Source organism: Odocoileus virginianus, chromosome 15, assembly GCF_023699985.2.
Source record: "Odocoileus virginianus isolate 20LAN1187 ecotype Illinois chromosome 15, Ovbor_1.2, whole genome shotgun sequence".
NCBI lineage: Eukaryota > Metazoa > Chordata > Mammalia > Artiodactyla > Cervidae > Odocoileus > Odocoileus virginianus.
Window position 1 is genome coordinate 2,901,491 of NC_069688.1, and position 18,620 is coordinate 2,920,110.

General features: G+C 44.4%; 1 protein-coding gene across 5 annotated transcripts in view; it reads left to right on the forward strand.

Moving 5' to 3' along the window:
• The window catches only part of FAM135B (family with sequence similarity 135 member B), a 258,917-nt gene that overhangs the window by 116,742 nt on the left and 123,555 nt on the right, over positions 1-18,620 (forward strand). The window lies entirely within an intron of this gene.

Sequence of the window (18,620 nt, forward strand, 5' to 3'; positions counted from 1 at the left end):
CTACCACTAGTGCCAACCACCTCCTCATTACCTGCTAGGTCTTGGCATTCAGGTTCTATCCACTCCTGGTTCCCAGGCCTGCCACTCAGGACTGGCACACAGTGAAGCCCAATAAAATCTTATTGACAAGTGGATGATATGGGTTGAAATGCTTTGACCCTCCTCTCCCCTGTGTTGAGCAGTACAACAGTGTTCACTGAGGGTCAGCTGTGTAGTTGACACAGTTCTGGGTGCCGTTTTCAGGATGATGACCCAAACAAAACAGTCCCTGTTCTCACAGAACGTTACTCCAGTGGGCAAGACAAGTCACTGAATCTAAGCTCCCTTCTCTAAAGGAGCCGGTTCGGTATGAAATGTGTGCCGTGATGTAAAGTGCAGGTGGCCATAAGAAGTATGACAGGAGATGCTTCATTTATGAATAGATGAGGGCTCAGGAGGGATCGAGGAAGGAACATTTAAAAGGAGACTTGAAAGTTACTTGAAAAATAATAGCCCAGTATGAGTGGGAGGAAAGAAAGCAGGAAGAAAGGGCAGGTACGAGGCCCCAGAAGGAGCGGCTCCATCCAGAAGCTGAACTAAGGCCGCTGTGACTGCTGGAAAGGTGAGCGAGGGCCAGACTCTCCTGGGTGTTAATGCCTGTGCTCGGGCTTTCAGGCACGTGTGTGCATGTCGTGTGGGCTCAGTCCTGTCCGACTCTCTGCGGCCCCATGGACTGTAGCCCGCCAGGCTCCTCTGTCCATGGGATTTCCCAGGCAAGAAGACTGGAGGAGGGTTGCTGTTTCCTACCCCAGAGGATCTTCCTGACCCAAGGATTGAACCCGACTCTTTTTCATCTCCTGCATTGGCAGGCGGATTCTTTATCATTGTGCTTAGGAGGCCCTTCAAATGTACCTCTGTCCGTGTGTGTGCAATAATCACCTCTGTTCTGGAAAAAGTCTGGAATTTTTCCACTGCAGCATTTGATTCTGTAGAGGTAACACTTTCATCAACAGAAGAAGCACAGGGCTGTGTATACTTTTTTGCTACTATCTACCACTTCTGTTGTTCTGAAGCCAAGTATTCATGTACTTAAACCATGCTCTATTTGTGTTTGATTTTACAATATCCATGTGAATTATATTTTTAAAAAGACTACCTGGTTCTGCATGGCCTCGGTGCGCCATTGAAGGTCCTCCATTGTAGCTTCTCAGGCATCCTGTCTTGGAAAATCACAGGCAACCACACACAGTCAAACCTCAGAGTTATTCCTGGTGCTTCTCATGCCTCGGGCAGTGCCTTGGACTTACATCCACCAGGTACCCCAGGCCCTCCGCAAGGCGTGGTCCTTTCTCTCTGGATGCCTTCCACTGCTCTCCCAGGCTCTGCTTTCTCCTGGTTCCCTCTTCCCTGTTCTCAGCACAGCAGCTGGAGGGTCCTTTTAGGACCTAAGTCAGGGAGTGTCACTTCTCTGCTCAAAACTTCCCAGTGGCTCGACTCCCCGTTTCACTCAGGACGGCATCCGTGTCCCTGTGATGGCCTCTGAGCCCCTTCCTGACGCTCCGGCCACTCGACACCGGCCTGTTCCTCCAGCACTGCCCTCTGTCCCCCGCTCCTGCTCTGGCCACCAACCAGGGGCCTTTGGGGTATCTTCCTCTATCCAGAACATTCTTCCCTGGTATGTCTGCAGAGCACAGCTTCTCACCTCCTTTAAGTCTGTTCTTGTCACCTTCTCTAATCACACTTTAACCCCGCAGCTTCTCCACATCACCTTCCCACATACCGTGGACATAACCCATTTGTACCATTTGTCTTTATTGATCCTCTTGCTAAAATGTAAGCTGCACAGACACTGTGATTTTTATCTGTCCTTTTCACTGATGAATTTCAGTACTGAAGATCCTCCCTAACGTTCGGTGCTCTGTGATGACCTAGAGGGGTAGGATGGGGGTGTGGGTGGGAGGGAGGCTCTAGAGGGAGGGGGTGTATGTATACAAATAGCTGGTTCATGTTGTTGTACAGCAGAAAGTAACACAACATCATAAAGCAGTTATCCTGCAGTTAAAAAAAAAAGGATGCGCCCTACGAGTGAGTGCATTCTTCCACTATTCTTCGTGGCCCAAACTTTCAAAGAAAAAAAAAAAATGTAGGCATACCTTAAGAATAGGCGCAGGTCATTGCAGCATGGAACTTAAGGAAGAAAAGACTGCTGGTCTGTGGACATAAAACTTCAGTGCAGTTGGTTCTGAACCTCATGCATGCATGTTTGCAGCTGTGCATGGTGTGTGCACCCTTGTTTGTGGGCGTGTATGGTTGTGGTCATGCTTGTTTCCATGTGCCGATGCCTGTGGTCATGTGTGCTTACATTTGTGGGCGTGCATGGGCGCACGCACATGACTGACATGCATAGTTGTGGACATGCATGGTTGCGTGCGCATGTTTGTGAGCACACATGTACACGTTTAATTGCACTAGCAAATGTATCTGAACTCTGTCATGCAGAACTGGGGGCTCTGGACTTTGAGGAAGGACCTTGGTTCTGTCGTTTCTCGTGTCCTTCCCTGGAGTCAGCCTTTAATTATCCACTTCATTGTGCTGAAAGTGAAGTCTCTGCCGGATGTCACAGTCTCCTGCTCAGCTGCCCTCTCGGACATCCTCTCCTCTCCCAGGGGTCTGCGTGGCTGTGTTCTAAGAGCCATGTGACTAGCACCAGCCCTTTAAAGTCACTTGGAAGACTCTTTGTCACAAGCACAGTTTCAAGTGCCTTCCCCTGCCTCAGATCTGGAAGGAGGCGGTGCCTTTTGTGACCTTGCAGCTGGCTGCATTCATTTAGAGGTCATTCTTCCTCTGGTGTTTTCGGAGTCCAGTTAAATTGGTTTGGAGTTCAGTGGGTTCCTCCTGACTCCAGCATGGGTTGACTGTGCTCTGTGTTCACTCTGGTCTCTTCCCAGCCCCATAATAGACCACACACTCCCTCACCCGGGTCTTCACTTGTCAGGGTTTATGGCATCATAATGCATCAGTTGCCTGAACTCAGGCAGGGAAGAGTGGTACAGAGGATGAGTGTGTTCTTTGCAACCAGGTCCGGGTCCCAATCCCAGTTCTACCACCTCAACAGATGGGCTGGTTTGACCCTGACTTTCAGGTTCATCTCCTGTGAATTGGGATGTGGTACCTGAGGAGCATGACTGCCAGGGTTGGATGCTGTTATATATGAGACAGCATCCATCCTGGTGCCCATTGCCTAGTAGGTGCTCTCTGACTCCTCTCCATCAACCCTGGATTCTGCCCCAACACACACCCTCACAGCCCCTCCTGAAGCACATGTAACAGCAAAGTCTGACCTGGCCAGTCTCATCTACCTCCACACCCTTGCCCCTCTATTTACCTGGGGTGAGTGGTGGGTCACCTCCTTTTGTCACATACAGGTTTCTCTCTGAACTCCTGCTTCCCCTTAAAACTGAGGTCAGGGCATCACTGGGTCAAAGGCTTCCTGGGTCAGGAAGATGCCCTGGAGGAGGGGTTTGGCACATCGTTGGTTAAAACAACCCAGAGACTCTCGATTAGTAGCTTGTGCGCTTGGGTCAAGTGACAAAATGCATGCTGAAGGAAGCATGTGAGACATATATATTTACTGCATTTATGATCTATGCCATTCATTACTCAGCTCTTCATGTTTTGGAGACTCTGTGTTAAGTCAGCAAACATTCCCTCATACCCACTATGTGTGACATGCCAAGGACATGGGGATAAAAATTGGCAGATTTATTGAGAAGGGCTGGCATCTCACTCTGGAGGTGATCAGTCGCCTCCAGGATACACGTCTCACTAAGAAAAAGTGGGGTGGGGAGAGGACACGGGCTTTGAGGCTGCATAGGGTCTCTCTCAGTTCCCATTTGGCTAATTACAAGCAGCAGAGCCTTGGGAAAGCACTTAACCTCTGAGAACTTGTTTCTTTCATTGGTAAAATGAAGACAACTGCACTTAGGTGATTCCCTGACCCCTAGACAGAAGGTGTCCTCCTGGACTGGGCTGCACGCACTGCAGGGTCAGGGCTTGGCCCCTGGAAGTTGTGCTCACTTCACAGGACAGGGCAGCGCCTTCTGGTCGGACAGTGTTGAGACTGTGATCATGCGGGGAGCTCTCTCCTGTGTCCTCTATGGATCCAGCCTGCCTGGGGCTTCCCTGCAGGCCCTGCCCCTGCAGATGTTGGTTAGGTATTTGTCTTGCCCAGTCCTCAAGGGCAGGGAGGACACTGGAAGTGATCGATTGCTATCCATAAAGACGACTGACATGGCCCTGAAGGGCCTATCCCAGCAGCCGGAGTTTTGAACTCAAGGCCCTTGATTGTAGATTAAGGGAGAATTGTAAGAAAAGGCAACTGATAGTAAAATCGAGCAGCTGGTGCCTGGCTGCAGAAATACAAGCAGATGCCTCAGCTTTATTATCAGAGAAGAAGGTGTCAGTGATGGGGTGGAGAGTGGTGGATGGTGGGGCAGGAGAGAGAGAATGGTTGGAGAGTTTGCTTAGGGAGAGACTGAGCAAATACAGCCCATCAAGGAGCAGTCTGTTTGCCCACCAGGGTGAGAGGCACCCCAGATTTAAGCTAGCATTCCTGGGTTCAGTTTGCAGCAGCTTCATTAAGCTGCCTCTGAATTCTGCTCTTAAACATTCGGGACTCTTTTCCCTTGTCCATCTGTTCAACTCACTTAACGTTTAGATGGTGTCATCCGTCTCTTAACTTCCTGACTCAGGTCTTCTCACTTGCACTGAGCGCAGGCCTTGTCCACAGGTGCTGATCACGCTTGTATTAGCTTTCCCAGCTGTGACCAGAGAACGGAGGCTTGGCTGGGCGTCATGCTGCCTTCTGAACACCCACTGCTTCCTCTGAGCATTACAGCCAAACCGAGAGGCCTTCTCTCCCTGAATCCTTGCTTTCTTCCCTGCTCCTCCGCCGGCAGAGACAATTGGCCTCATAGAAGGATATTTTGGTTTCAAAACGCCTCCCCCATAGTAATTATAGAGCACATCTCTTAGTCTAATGGAGCTCAGGGACTTCTTTGTGGTGGTTCTCTCTGAACAGTTTTGCAGTAATAAAGGTCTGATGGGTGAGGAAGTGGACATTTTTATGCAGACAAGGAAATTCCTTGAAGTCTCCAGGATGCCTTCAAACTCTTGTTAGTTTTTCTAGCAGAAGGCAGTCAAGAGACATAGCAGCCAAGGGAAGAAAATTAAGCAGGGTAGTGAGGGTTTCTTCTCAAAAGAGACATGTTCTCCTTGGAAAGGGCTGGAAATCGGTCAGGGCTTCCTCCGAGAGAACGGTTGGTGAGTGTGTTTATGCGTCTATCTCTGTCTGTACACTCATCATCTTTCAAGCTGTTTTTAACACAGGTTTAGTACCCACTTACTCGTCATCATAGCCCATGCGTGATATATGACTCACACCAGATTCCTTGTGTTTTTTTTTCAGGAAGATAGCAGAGTAGAAGGTAATATCATCCAAAATGATGTCTGAAACATCGTTTTCTGAGTAGACGTGGAGTGGAGGCACTTTTCATACATTATCACGTTTATATTTCCAACAGACCTTCCAAATGGGTGTTGCTACCCCTCTTTGACAAATGAAAAAACTGAGGCTCAGAGAGGTGCAATGATTTTCCCAGTGTCACACTGCTGGCAGGTGGCAGAGCCAGGATTTAACTAGGTTAAATCAATCAACCTAGGTTTAACTCCAGAGATTGGTCTTCACTGGTGTTGCACAATGCCTTCCACAAAACTACCCTTATTAGAATAATCATGGTAGTAATTAATTCAGCTAACGATTATTGAGGACTGACTCTGTGCTGTGCTAAACTATCATATATCACCCTCAGGAAACACTATCAGTTGGGTCTAATTGTTTATCTGCATGTTGTACAGGAGGAAATGGTAGCTCACAAGATATTGTGTAACTTTCTTAAGGTCAAACAGCTGGGAGGTGATGAATGTGGGACCAAACTCTCTTTGATTTCACAGTTGATATCTTTAACCATGACACTTAAATCCTCTGGTGGCGGAGGGTATCTTGGGTATCTTGCTGTTTATAATAGCAAACGGTGGTACTAGTGGTAAAGAATCCTCCTGCCAATGAAGGAGACCTAAGAGGCAAGAGTTAGATTCCTGGTTTGGGAAGATCCCCTGGGGGAAGAAATGGCAACCCACTGCAGTATTCTTGGGTGGAGAATCCCATGGACAGCGGAGCCTGGCAGGCTATAGTCCACGGGTTTGCAAAGAGTCAGACACGACTGGGTGAGCGTGCACATTAGAGTAAATATTTGGGAAATACGTATTTATAGTTCCTCCTTCCCCATCCTACAGTCCAGCCAAACTTAGCTCCGTACTGTTCTCACTCACACTCTCCAGAAACCACCCCTCTGCAAGGTCTCCAAGTTGCTTTTCCACTTTAAAATATCATTCCATCTTCCCAGCATGGCCAAGATCTACCCATTCTTCAAGGGTGAGCCAAAGTGGCCCTGAGCTTCATCAGTTCTAAGCTACGCCTGTGAGATGGGTCAAACCATACGGAGAAGTCAGGTGAGCTCATGCAGAGCTGCGTCAGCTACGAGCAACACGAACACAGTTCTGTTCCAGAGCACCCCTGTCTGCCAGGATCTCAGTCACGATCTGGGGCAAAGCCTGCACTCTAATGCCTAAGAAGCACACTGTGGTTCTGCTGAATGAGGGTATGGCCTTGTTTCCTGGAGAACAGTGTTACAGTGCGGGCATGCTGCAAATGCGTGACATTCGAGTTGCCCCTCCCTGCCCCAGCTACTCTGCTGTCTTCACTGGGCTTGAACACCTGGCTTGCACTCCTTTCTCTTGACATATGAGGCCTCTCCAGTGTGCTGAGCTACTTTTAAGGGCAGGTTTTAATTCACTTCTGCCTTGGATGGACCCCTGCTTTGTACTGAAGGGAAGATCTCCCACTTGGAGCTAACTTTGCCCTTTGTCCCATCCTCTTGAAAACTCTGAGAGCTTCCCTATGATTAGAATAATTTGTGAAACCAGTTTTCATATCTGCTAGACTGTAAGCTAGACTGTAAGCTCCTTAAGCGCAGGGCTGTTTTCTCATTTGTCTCTGGGCCCTCAGCCCCTGTCTTGATGCCTTGTACTTGGCATAGGTTAATTTCCTGTTGGCCATAACAGAGTAGCAAGAATGTGGATAAAGTGGATGGACATAAAGGTTGCAAATTTTTTCACCATTATTATCGCTGGCATGATTGAATGTTTGGATTCTTCCCGTTATTATGAGTCACCACTGCACCCCAGTTATATTTGCAGGTGACCAGTATATATTTGAAATGACCTTGATTTGTTTTACATTAATTTTTATGGAGCATAGCTGCATTACAATGTTGTGTTAATTTCATGGCAAAGTGAATCAGCCGTGTGTGTACATATTTGTCCTCATTTTTGGATTTCCTTCCCATTTAGGTCACCACAGGGCATTGAGTAGAGTTCCCTGTGCTGTAACAGCAGGTTCTCATTAATTATCTATTTTACACATAGTATCAATAGTGTCAGTCAACATACATCAGTAGTATCAATCAATATACATCCTGACCCCCATCTGTCACCCCATGGTGTCTATGTGTGTGTTCTCTACCTCTGTGTTTCTTTCTGTTGTGAGAATAATATAATCTGTACTATTTTTCTAGATTCCACATATATGTATTAGTTTATGACATTTGTTTTCCTCTTTCTGACTTATTTCACTCTGGATGACACTCTGTAGGTCCACCTACATCTCTGCAAATGATTAAGTTTCATTCCTTTCTATGACTGTGTAATACTCCTTTGTATGTATGCGTCACATCTGCTTTTCTTTCTTTTGATAGACATTGTGATGCTTCCGTTTCCCGGCTGCTGTAAACAGTGCTGCAGTGAGCATTGGGGTACATGTGTCATTTTGTTTTGAGTTCAGCTTAATTTGAAATACATAAATTTATTTTTATCTTTGGAGTTACATAGCGATGAGTTTGCATTTCAGTTCTAGTTACAAGCTATAAGTCTATGAGTATTTAGTTTTGTTTTTTTGTGTGTGTGTGCTTCAGTTTCCTCAAAGGAATAGTGGAGGAGATAATGACCACCTTTTATGAGTATTATTCAAGTGGAATGTGACATTGCATATGAAATATCTGGTATGGTGCCTGACTCAGGCTGGCTTGTAAGAAGTATGCTTCCTTTATTTTTACTATGATATTGTGGTTGTTGTTGTTAGTATGTGTGGAGTATCCGAAGCAACAGTAAGATAATTTAGTCATCTGTGTGTAGAGAACCTCATCAGTTAATATGAATATATATCCTAGAATTAAATTGTATGCAAATGTATTGGTAGGATGGGTTGGACAGTGGGCCAGAATGAGCAGCCTCTTGTTCTAGCATGGTGTTAACATGGCCTCTGCAAACCAGCTTGATGGTCTTGGGCCTCATCTTCCCTTTCAATGCATCTACTTCTCAATGGCAGCATCTAAATAAATCACGATTCTTTTAATTACAATTATAATTTTAAAAGGAGTTGGTACTTCCCATGTCTTATGCACTGTGCCATGTGCTTTCCCTATAGGGCCCCATTTGTTCTTCACAGCCATTAATTTTTAAGATGAGGAAACCAGTGCTCAGAGAGGTCAAATGAATTGCTGAAGGTCACTCGTAAGAGATGAGTCAGTGTTTAACACCTGGCCTCTGTGAGGTAGAAGCTCTGCGGTTCGATCCCATGCCTCTGACCTCTCTACACAAAAGACCTGTGAGTTGTGTTTGCTTTCCAATCCTGCCTCTGTCCGCAGACAGCTTGGAACTGGTAGCTATCTCACCTATCACCTATCAGAAAAATTCTCTCTGCAGAGACCCTCACCCCAGTGTGATACTGCACAGCAGATTTTCTGGTCTGACATTTTAAATTACCCCTGTCATTTCAAGCTGCAGGAGAAGCTTGCAAGTCTGCTTCCACCCAATGTCATTTAATCAAGCAACACAAATGTGAAGAAAATCAAACACTGCCTCCAATCACAAAGGAAGAGAACCTGTACCTGTTGGTTATGCACTAGGTGTCAGGCATCTTTGATGCCTCTTGATCCTATGCTGGCTCTTGAGAAGGTGCCTTTGTTTTACCTGCAAAGGGTGCTTTTCTGGGCGGCATAAAGATTGGCACCAGCAACGCTGACACATGGCCACTCATGCAGATTAGAAACCCCATCTGGGCTGACTCATTAGGTGGGAACAACAGGTCCAGCAGTGTGTGTGAATAAAAACAGCGGAGGGAGATGCCAGGATGGGGAAGCGCATCTCAGTGTTCCAGCAGGCTCGCAACCTCATTTTTTATAGATAGCATTTCCTATGAGGCTACTTGGATTGCAGCTTTGCGCCCTTTAAGTGGCCTTGCTTTTATGAATATGGGCATTTGTTTATGAACCTATTGGGGTTGATATGTAAAAGTAACAATAGCAAAAATAATATCCATCATTTTTTGCAGCTCAGGGTTGCTCTTGATTTTTATTTTTGTCAGTGTCAACTCCAGAAGGGAACTGATATGTCCCTTGGTAAATGAGAAAACTGAAGTTCAGAGAGTTTAAATTGTCTTAAGTCACACAAAAGCATCGTGGCTGTTGTTTTTGCTGTTGTAGTTTTGTTTTCTTGTTTTGTGGCCATGCCGTGAGACACATGGGATCTTAGTTCCCCAACCAGGGGTTGAACCCACACCCCCTTGCATTGGGATTATGGATTCTGAGACAGTTCACAGTGTGAGTACCACACACAGACCCTCTGGATCACAAGGAGGAATGGATGAAGGAATGAGGAGGGTCCTCAGTGTAAACATTAGTGGAATCTGACTGAGTTGTTATAATCATCGTTTGACCATTTAGAAGTATCCATATGAGTTTTGTTGAAATAGTAAAGTGAACTTTTCTTCAAGAAGTATCTTATCATTTGTTACTGGGGCCAAACGGCTTGTAGTCCTGTCATGGTGGGTGGATACTGTCAGAGCAGATGAATCAGTCTATGAGTGTGCAGTGACACTATATCGGTCATTCTCCTGGGTTGTTGTTGTTAATTTTCAGAACACTAAGCCTCTGTTTACAGGCAGGCCTTCGCTGGTTTCCCTGCTAGGCTAGGGAGTTTCACCCTAAAGCCAGCAGGTCTTCCATTTTGCTTTTAATTTGCCATAAATGGAATTTTATTTTATTTATTTTATTTTTTGACTTATAAAGAAATTTTAATAGTTGCATATAAAAACATAAAAGTTGAAAAGACAATCAAAAACAGTATGCCCTTCAGTTCAGTTCAATCTCTCAGTCGTGTCTGACTCTTTCCAGCCCCAAGGACCGCAGCACACCAGGCCCCTCTGTCCATCACCAACTCCCGGAGCTTGCTCAAACTCAGGTCCATCGAGTTGGTGATTCCATCCAACCATCTCATCCTCTGTCGTCCCCTTCTCCTCCTGCCTTCAATCTTTCCCAGCATTAGGGTCTTTGCCAGTGAGTCAGCTACTCACATCAGGTGGCCAAAGCACTGGAGCTTCAGCTTCAGCATCAGTCCTTCCAATGAATATTTAGGACTGATTTTCCTTTAGGATGGACTGGTTGGATCTCCTTGCAGTCCAAGGGACTCTCAATAATCTTCTTCAACACCACAGTTCAAAAGCATCAATTCTTTGGCACTCAGCTTTCTTTATAGTCCAACGCTCCCATCCATACATGACTGCTGGAAAAAACATAGATTTCACTAGATGGACCTTTGTCAGCAAAGTAATGTCTCTGCTTTTTAATATGCTGTCTAGGTTGGTCATAGCTTTTCTTCCAAAGAGTAGGCATCTTTTAAATTTCATGGCTGCAGTCACCATCTGCAGTGATTTTGGAGCCCAAGAAAATAGTCTCTCACTTTTTCTATTGTTTCCCCATCTATTTGCCATGAAGTGGTGGGACCAGATGCCATGATCCTCGTTTTTTGAATGTTGAGTTTTAAGCCAGTTTTTTCACTCTCCTCTTTCACTTTCATCAAGAGGCTCTTTAGTTCTTCTTCCCTTTCTGCCAGAAGGGTGGTGTCATCTGCCTATCTGAGGTTATTGATATTTCTCCCAGCAATCTTGATTCTAGCTTGTGCTTCATCCAGCCGAGCATTTCGCATGATGTCCTCTGCATGTAAGTTAAATAAGCAGGGTGACAATATACAGCCTTGACGTACTCCTTTCCTGATTTGGAGCCAGTCTGTTTTTCTTCAATCTCACAACTTTTAATTACGTCTGATATCCAGGCCCTCCACTTTGAGGTTTTTGCATGACCAGTAACAGGCAGAGTTTCAGAGTTCACACTCTTAACCACTCTGCTATATTGACTCTGAAGGCTCAAAGAAAGATTCTTCTTTTTCCAGCCATGTGAGCAAAGCTATATCAGAGTAGTGTTCCGTCATGTGCCTGCCATTTGTATTATGAAGTACTCTGTGCCACAGGCATCTCTGAACCTTGTCCCACCCAGACCCTTGCCTTTCCCCGGCTTCACCCCAGCTGTGAGGTTGGTGGATAGAGTGGGATCGTGTCTGGGGAGGATGTGTGTTTCACACCCTTCTTAGGTAGAAGGAACAGCAGTATTCTGTCCTTAATGAAATACGGGGTTGAGACTCACCCAGGGCTTTGCAGGCACTGCCCTGTTCACATCTCATGACAGTTCTGTGTCATTAGCGGTGTCACTACCCACAAGGAAAGAGGCTCAGAGAAGGAAAGTTATTATCTCAAGTTGGCCTGCTTGATTCTGGAACATTCTGGCTCCAGAGTCTTGGTGTTGACCTTTCTGTAAGCACAGTGATTTGTATTTTAAGTCATGTCAGATGTCCCTGGGTCAGAGAGGTGGTTTCATAATATGTCTGGTATGAAAGTGGTTATGACAAAATGCCATAGACCTCTGTATTCCCATTATAGAATAGTATATCTACTGTGTATTTATTTTTGATGTGGACCATTTTTAAAGCCTTTATTGAATTTGGTTCAGTATTGCTTCTGTCTTATGCTTCGGTTTTTTGGCCATGAAGCATTGGAGCTTAGCTCCCTCACCAGGGATTGAACCTCCATCCCCTGCCTTGGAAAATGAAGTCTCAATCACTGGACTGCCAGGAAAGTCCCTATTTCTAGTTCTGTTAATATTAGAAGAATCGCACATGGGTTCTGAGCCACTCACCCAGTTGTAGATGTTGGGGTTGGATTGCATATGCTTCTGGTTTATTGAGGGAATCTTCATTCATTCATTCACTCATGCATTCCTCTGGCACTGAATGAATGTCAGCTCTGTATCAACACCATGTTCGTTGCTGGAAATAGAAGAATAGGGTGTGGCTTGTCTCCCCCAGAAGCTGGGTGTTTATAATCAACTAATAACTGATGTTTATGAGATAATTTTCTTCCCTTTGTACAGTGTTCTTAATAAGCGCTCTAGGAAACATAGAAGCAAAAAGCAGCATTCGTATTCTGACTGCATTTTTTGCGAAAACAGACGAAAATACATTAGTGACCAGAATGAGTGGGGTTAGGCTTCTGGGGAAAAATGGACAATGGAGAAATTTAAGTGAGCTTATGAATGTTAAAGCAACAGGCTTTGCCTCCAACACAAATAAGAACTTAAATTTTAGTCAAATGGTCAAAGGTTCATATAATCAAAGCTATGGTCTTTCCAGTGGTCATATATGAATGTAAGAGTCGGACCATAAAGAAGGCTGAGCACTGAAGAATTGATGCTCTTAAACTGTGGTGCTAGAGAAGATTCTTGAGAGTCCCTTGGACAGTAAGGGGATCAAACCAGTCGATCCTAAATGAAATCAACCCTGAATATTCCTTGGAAGGACTGATGCTGAAGCTCCAATACTTTGGTTACCTCATGGGAAGAGGCGACACATTGGAAAAGACCCTTATGCTGGGAAAGATTGAGGGCAGTAGGAGAAGGGGGTGACAGAGGATGAGATGATTGGATGGCATCATGGACTCAATGGACATGAGTTTGAGCAAGCTCTGAGAGATAGTGAAGGACAGGGAGGCCTGGTGTGCTGCAGTCCATGGGGTCGTAGAGTAGGACATGCTGAGCCACTGGACAACAACCACCTGCATTTTTAATCCCCGCTAAATCTTGCCATTAACTAGCTGTGTGCCTGTAGGAGAATTATGTGATCTTTCTGAGTTATAGATTATATGTTGTTAACATAGAGATAATCTTTCCTGTCTATTAGTTTTGTTGTGAGGAGGGGATTTGAAAGCCTGTACACATTAATTTATTATTGCTGTAATACATCGCCACAAACTTGGTGGCTTAACACAATGTAAACTTATTATCTCACAATTCTGGAGGTCAGAAGTCTGAAATGAGTCTCTCTGGGCTAAAATAAGAAGGTTGGCAGGACTGTGATCCTTTGTGGAGTCTCTAGGGGAGGTTCTATGGACCTATCTTTTCCAGCTCCTGTAGGCTGTCCGCATTCCTTGGCTGGTGGCCTCTCCCTCTTCGCAGCCAGCATGGATGATAACCTTTCTCACATTGCATTCTTCTGTCACTCACTTCTCTTTCACTGAAAAGAAGCCTGGTGAATGCATTGGACACACCCAGAATAATCTCCTGATTTTTTAAAAATTTATTAAAACTTTATTGATTAACTTATTGGCATTATTTTAATTTTTAAACAGCATATAGGAAAAGATTAATGAGGATACTCCCATTAAAAATGTTGTGTTGTATGTTTTTCCTTTATTATGTAGTCCTCAGAATCATAATTTTTATAGATTATATAATGTGTCATCATAGGATTTTATTTAACCATTTCTTTGTAGTTCTGATTTTTCATTATTTTAAAAATCACACACACACTTTTAAAGTTAGATTCCTAGGGACTTCCCTGGTGGTCTAGTGGTTAGGACTCCATGCCTCCACTGTAGGGGGCACAGGTTTGATCTCTGGTAGGGAGCTAAGATCCTGCATGTTGTGTAGCACAGCCAAAAAATAAAAATAAAGTTAGATTCCTAGGATAGAACTATTGAATCAGGGAAAATAAAAATGTTTGGTATTCTTGCCAAATTGCCTTTCAGAAGCGCTATCTTGATTTTTCCATTCTACCAACAGTGTACAAAAGTACAGCTCTCATTATACTTAAAATGCTTTTTCTTTTTGATTCTGTAATTCCAACTGTAATTCCACATGCAACCTTAATTCTTTTTTGAAGGTTCTGAAGATCAGGATGTAGCTATCTTTGGAAGGGACATTATTCTACTTGCCACATTATGTCAGGGGCATAGTTCAGTGTCACTTTTACAGGTGGAAGCCAATAAAGGATGCCCATTTTCCTATTATTTCCCCAAAGGGCCCTTTGCAGCTCTAGACCATTCAAATACACCAGCACGTAGTCTGAAGGCTTTCACTTCCGGCCTTCACTTCTCCACCCTTTCTGACTGGTACTTACCCCCATCATCCCTTACTGCTTGTTCATTCCCCAAGGATTGGAGCTAATTGCTCCCTTCTTCATGGGGTCTTCCTTGAGTCACCGTAACTAGAAGGTGACTTTGAAATGGTTAAAATATATCTATTTGAAGCAATAAGGTCATTCTAGGAGATGTGCTAACATTATTTACTGAATATGTGAACTTGGACAGATTCCTTCATCTTTAACTTTAGTTTTCTAATCTTTAAGATGGAAGTCACAGTAAGGGCATCAAAGATTTCCTGAAAGAATCAAACAAAATCATCTGTCATAGATGTCATGGTTTATGAGTTTATGGCCTATCAGAAACTTTATTTCAGACAAAAGATAATTGCTAAAGGGATTGAAATATTTTGTATAATCAAAGCAGAAGCCAAATGGGCCAACCTAATTGAAACCTGTTTGTTTCAGCATATGCTTATAAAGCATCTGAAGCTCAAGATGACTAGTTCCTTGAAATAAGATTTGGTAGCATCAGTGCTTCTAAGGAGCAGCAAGTCAGATATTGCTCCAGAGGTGATAACAAAAGAATTATAATTTGTGCAACAAAATATGACTTCCATCAGATATAATAGGCAAAAACAAATTACTGTTGTTTCTCAAGCTAGAATCTCATTGCTTTTTGCTAACTTAACTACTTTAGCTAGGTAGTTTTCCTCCAATGACTCAGTGTCTTCTTTGGTTGACACTTGAGATGATGCTTTCTTTTACAAAGACTTTGTTGCTTAGTCGCTAAGTCATGTATGACTTTTTTGCGATCCGATGGGCTGTAGCCCACCAGGCTTCTCTGTCCATGGGATTTCCCAGACAAGAATACTGGAGTGGGTTGCCATTTCCTCCTCCAGGGGATCTTCCCAACCCAGGGATCAAACTCACATCTCCTGCAGTGGCAGACGGATTCTTTACCACTGAGCCACCAGGGAAGCCCTATGAAGCCTTTGTGGAGGACCAAACAAGACTGCATACATGGGATTTCCTAGGACAAGTCCTAGCACAGAGATGCTTAATAAAGTTTGAGCATAACTGTAACTGCCCTGAGCATAATCCAACAGAAAAGCAATGCATAGCCTCTGGCAGTAATTGACCTATTTTATGTTTGGAGAGGAAACCATTTGAATATTACAGCTGCTGCTGCTGGTGGTGGCAGGATTTGTGCCTCTTCCTTTGATGATGAAATTATTAACATGCATTGGTCTTTTATTATAGAAACACTAAAAGTGACATCTTGTATTTGTATAAATCAGAGTTTGCCAATTGCTGGCCCATGGAGATTCAGCCTGCGAGTGTAGTTTATCTTGTCAGCACAGGGCTTTATTGTTAACACGGTGGCCGCGGTTGCTGCTGCTAATTGTTTTTGCTGTTGCTCTTGGCGTTGTCATTGATTTATGGACCAACATTCAAAAATTTTAAAATGGTTTATTAAAAATCTGAATTACTGTCTTCCCTGGAAAAATAGAATGATCTAGCATTACACGGCCAGCATCTCGGCACAGTGGTCATTAACTACTGCTAAGTAGGAACTGTCTGCTGTAGACAATGCAAGAACCTTCCACTCTGCCTCTGTCTCCCTGACTGTGATGCTTTCTCTCTGGATTTAACGATGGTGGTAAACGATCTGTATAATGAGACCTTGCTCCCAGGAGAAACACGGGGTTATGATTCTGACAGCCTCTGGTCATGTTCTCATCACCTGATCAATATATAGCTTGTTTAGATGTGTTTCTGTTTAAAGGTGTATGTGGAAACACCTAAAATAAGTGTGTATATATATTTGCCTTTATATGGGCTCCCCTGGTAGCTCAGCTGAAATGCAGGAGAGCCCAGTTCAATTCCTGGGTCAGGAAGATCCCCTGGAGAAGACATAGGCTACCTACTCCTGTATTCTTGGGCTTCCCTGGTGGCTCAGAATGTAAAGAATTCACTTGCAATGCAGGAAACCTGGGCTCGATCCCTGGGTTGGGAAGATTCCCTGGAAGAGGGCATGACAACCCACTTCAATATTATTGCCTGGAGAATCCCTATGGACAGAGAAGCATGGCAGGCTACAGTCCATGGGTTCTTAAAGAGTTGGACATGACTGAACGACTAAGCAAAGTGCAGCATATATACGTATATTCGTATATATGTATCTGTCTATATAAATATATTCATCTGATTCATTAATATTGAACTCATGACTGACAGCAGTGTAACTCATTCCTGAATGAAGCCTACTAAACACCCTATTTTCTGTGTAAGGCACATCACAGACTTCTTGCTTTTAGGGACACTAGACAGCACTTCAGCTCTACACTCAGAGGCCATTTTAAATATCAAAATAAAAGCTCCAACCAAAAATGTCTGCTTTCTCAAGGCACAGAACCAGGAAAGAAGAAGCCGCAGTTCAATTCAGTTGCTCGGTCATGTCCAACCCTTTGCAACCCCATGGACCGCAGCACTCCAGGCCTCCCTGTCCATCATCAATTCCTGGAGTTTGCCCAAACTCATGTCCATTGTGTCGCTGATGCCATCCAGCCATCCTATCCTCTGTCATCCCCTTCTCCTCCCACCTTCAATCTTTCCCAATATCAGGGTCTTTTCAAATGAGTCAGCTCTTTGCAACAGGTAGCCAAAATATTGAAGTTTCGGCTTCAACATCAGTCCTTCCAATGAACACCCAGGACTGATTTCCTTTAGGATGGACTGGTTGGATCTCCTTGCAGTCCAAGGGACTCTCAAGAGTCTTCTCCAACACCACAGGTCAAAAGCATCAATTCTTCGGCACTCAGCTTTCTTTATAGTCCCACTGTAACATCTATATATGACTACTGGAAAAACCATAGCCTTGACTAGACGGACCTTTGCTGACAAAGTAATGTCTCTGCTTTTTAATAGGAAGCAGCCTAGCAAGACAGAAAAGCTGCGACAATAGTAGTTCTATACTAGCCAAGCAGCACAGGAAAAACTGTTGCTTGACCTCCACCCACACCAGCAAAGGCCAAGTGGGATCCTAGATGCCCACCGCTGCCAGGCTGTAACAAGCACCTTCGTCCCTCTTCCCCAGCAAGAGAAGGTCTCAAGTAGGGAGCTAGGTTTTCACTCCAGCGGACAGTGATGAGAACTAGAACTCCACCTGGCCTGGTTTAAACAGAGACCATGTGGGCAGCCTGCACCTGTAGCCCCACACAGCAGTCAGAGGTCACCCAGGAGATCCTTGACAAAATTTCATAAGTAATTCTATAAAGCCTTTCCAATAAATGGTCCTGAAGCAACCAGACACCCATAGGCCCCAGTAAGACAAAAGAGAAACTTAGCTTATCCCACTCCTCATGTAAAAATGACCTCAAAGTGGATCATAGACCTCAATGAAAAATAGAAAGCTTTTAGGAAAACAAAATAGATGAAAGTTTTCGGATTTAGAACTAAGCAGAGAGTTTTTAAACTTGACACAAAACACATTACCCATAAAAAATGGTGAATTCAGCTTCCTCGAGATTAAAAACCTTTGTTCTTTAAATATGCTATAGAGAGGAATGACAGATGAACTACAGTGAGAAGTTTGTGAGGCAAAAGAATATACAGAAAACCCACCGGCATGTCTTTCCTTGGACCTTGAGGTCCCTCGACTGTTTGCTTTCTTCTTCAACTTTGAGAATCTCCTTTTGTTTGTTTTCTATACACTGTCTAGAACTTTTGGCTATGGTTAGTGAGAATAGGGAAAAATATGTCTATTCCATATTTCCTGGAAGCAGAAGGTATGACAGATCTTTTTCCTTCTTTCTTTTGGGGCTTCCTTGGTGGCTCAGAGGGTAAAGTCTGCCTGCAATGCAGGAGACCTCATTTTACAGATCCAAAACAAGCTAGAGAAGATGTGTGATGTCCTCAGAGTCACGCAGCTCTCACGTGATGTCACCCAGACTGCACAAGTGCGGTGCCTGTGTTCCCTGCTCACAGGATCCTCGGATCACCGTGCACACGTGAACGCGTCACCAGGGCCCTTCTCTGACTGTATTCACAGTGCAACGGGCTCAATAGCAGAATAGCTCCCAGCTGTGCGTTCAGTGAGCCGTGAGAAACTGATGTGTGCTCATGATCTATTTTACTTCTTTTTCAGTTTGTTTTATTCCAAGTCTTTTACCCAATGGGTTTGAAAACAGTGGAAGGGGAGGACAATGATGAGGCCA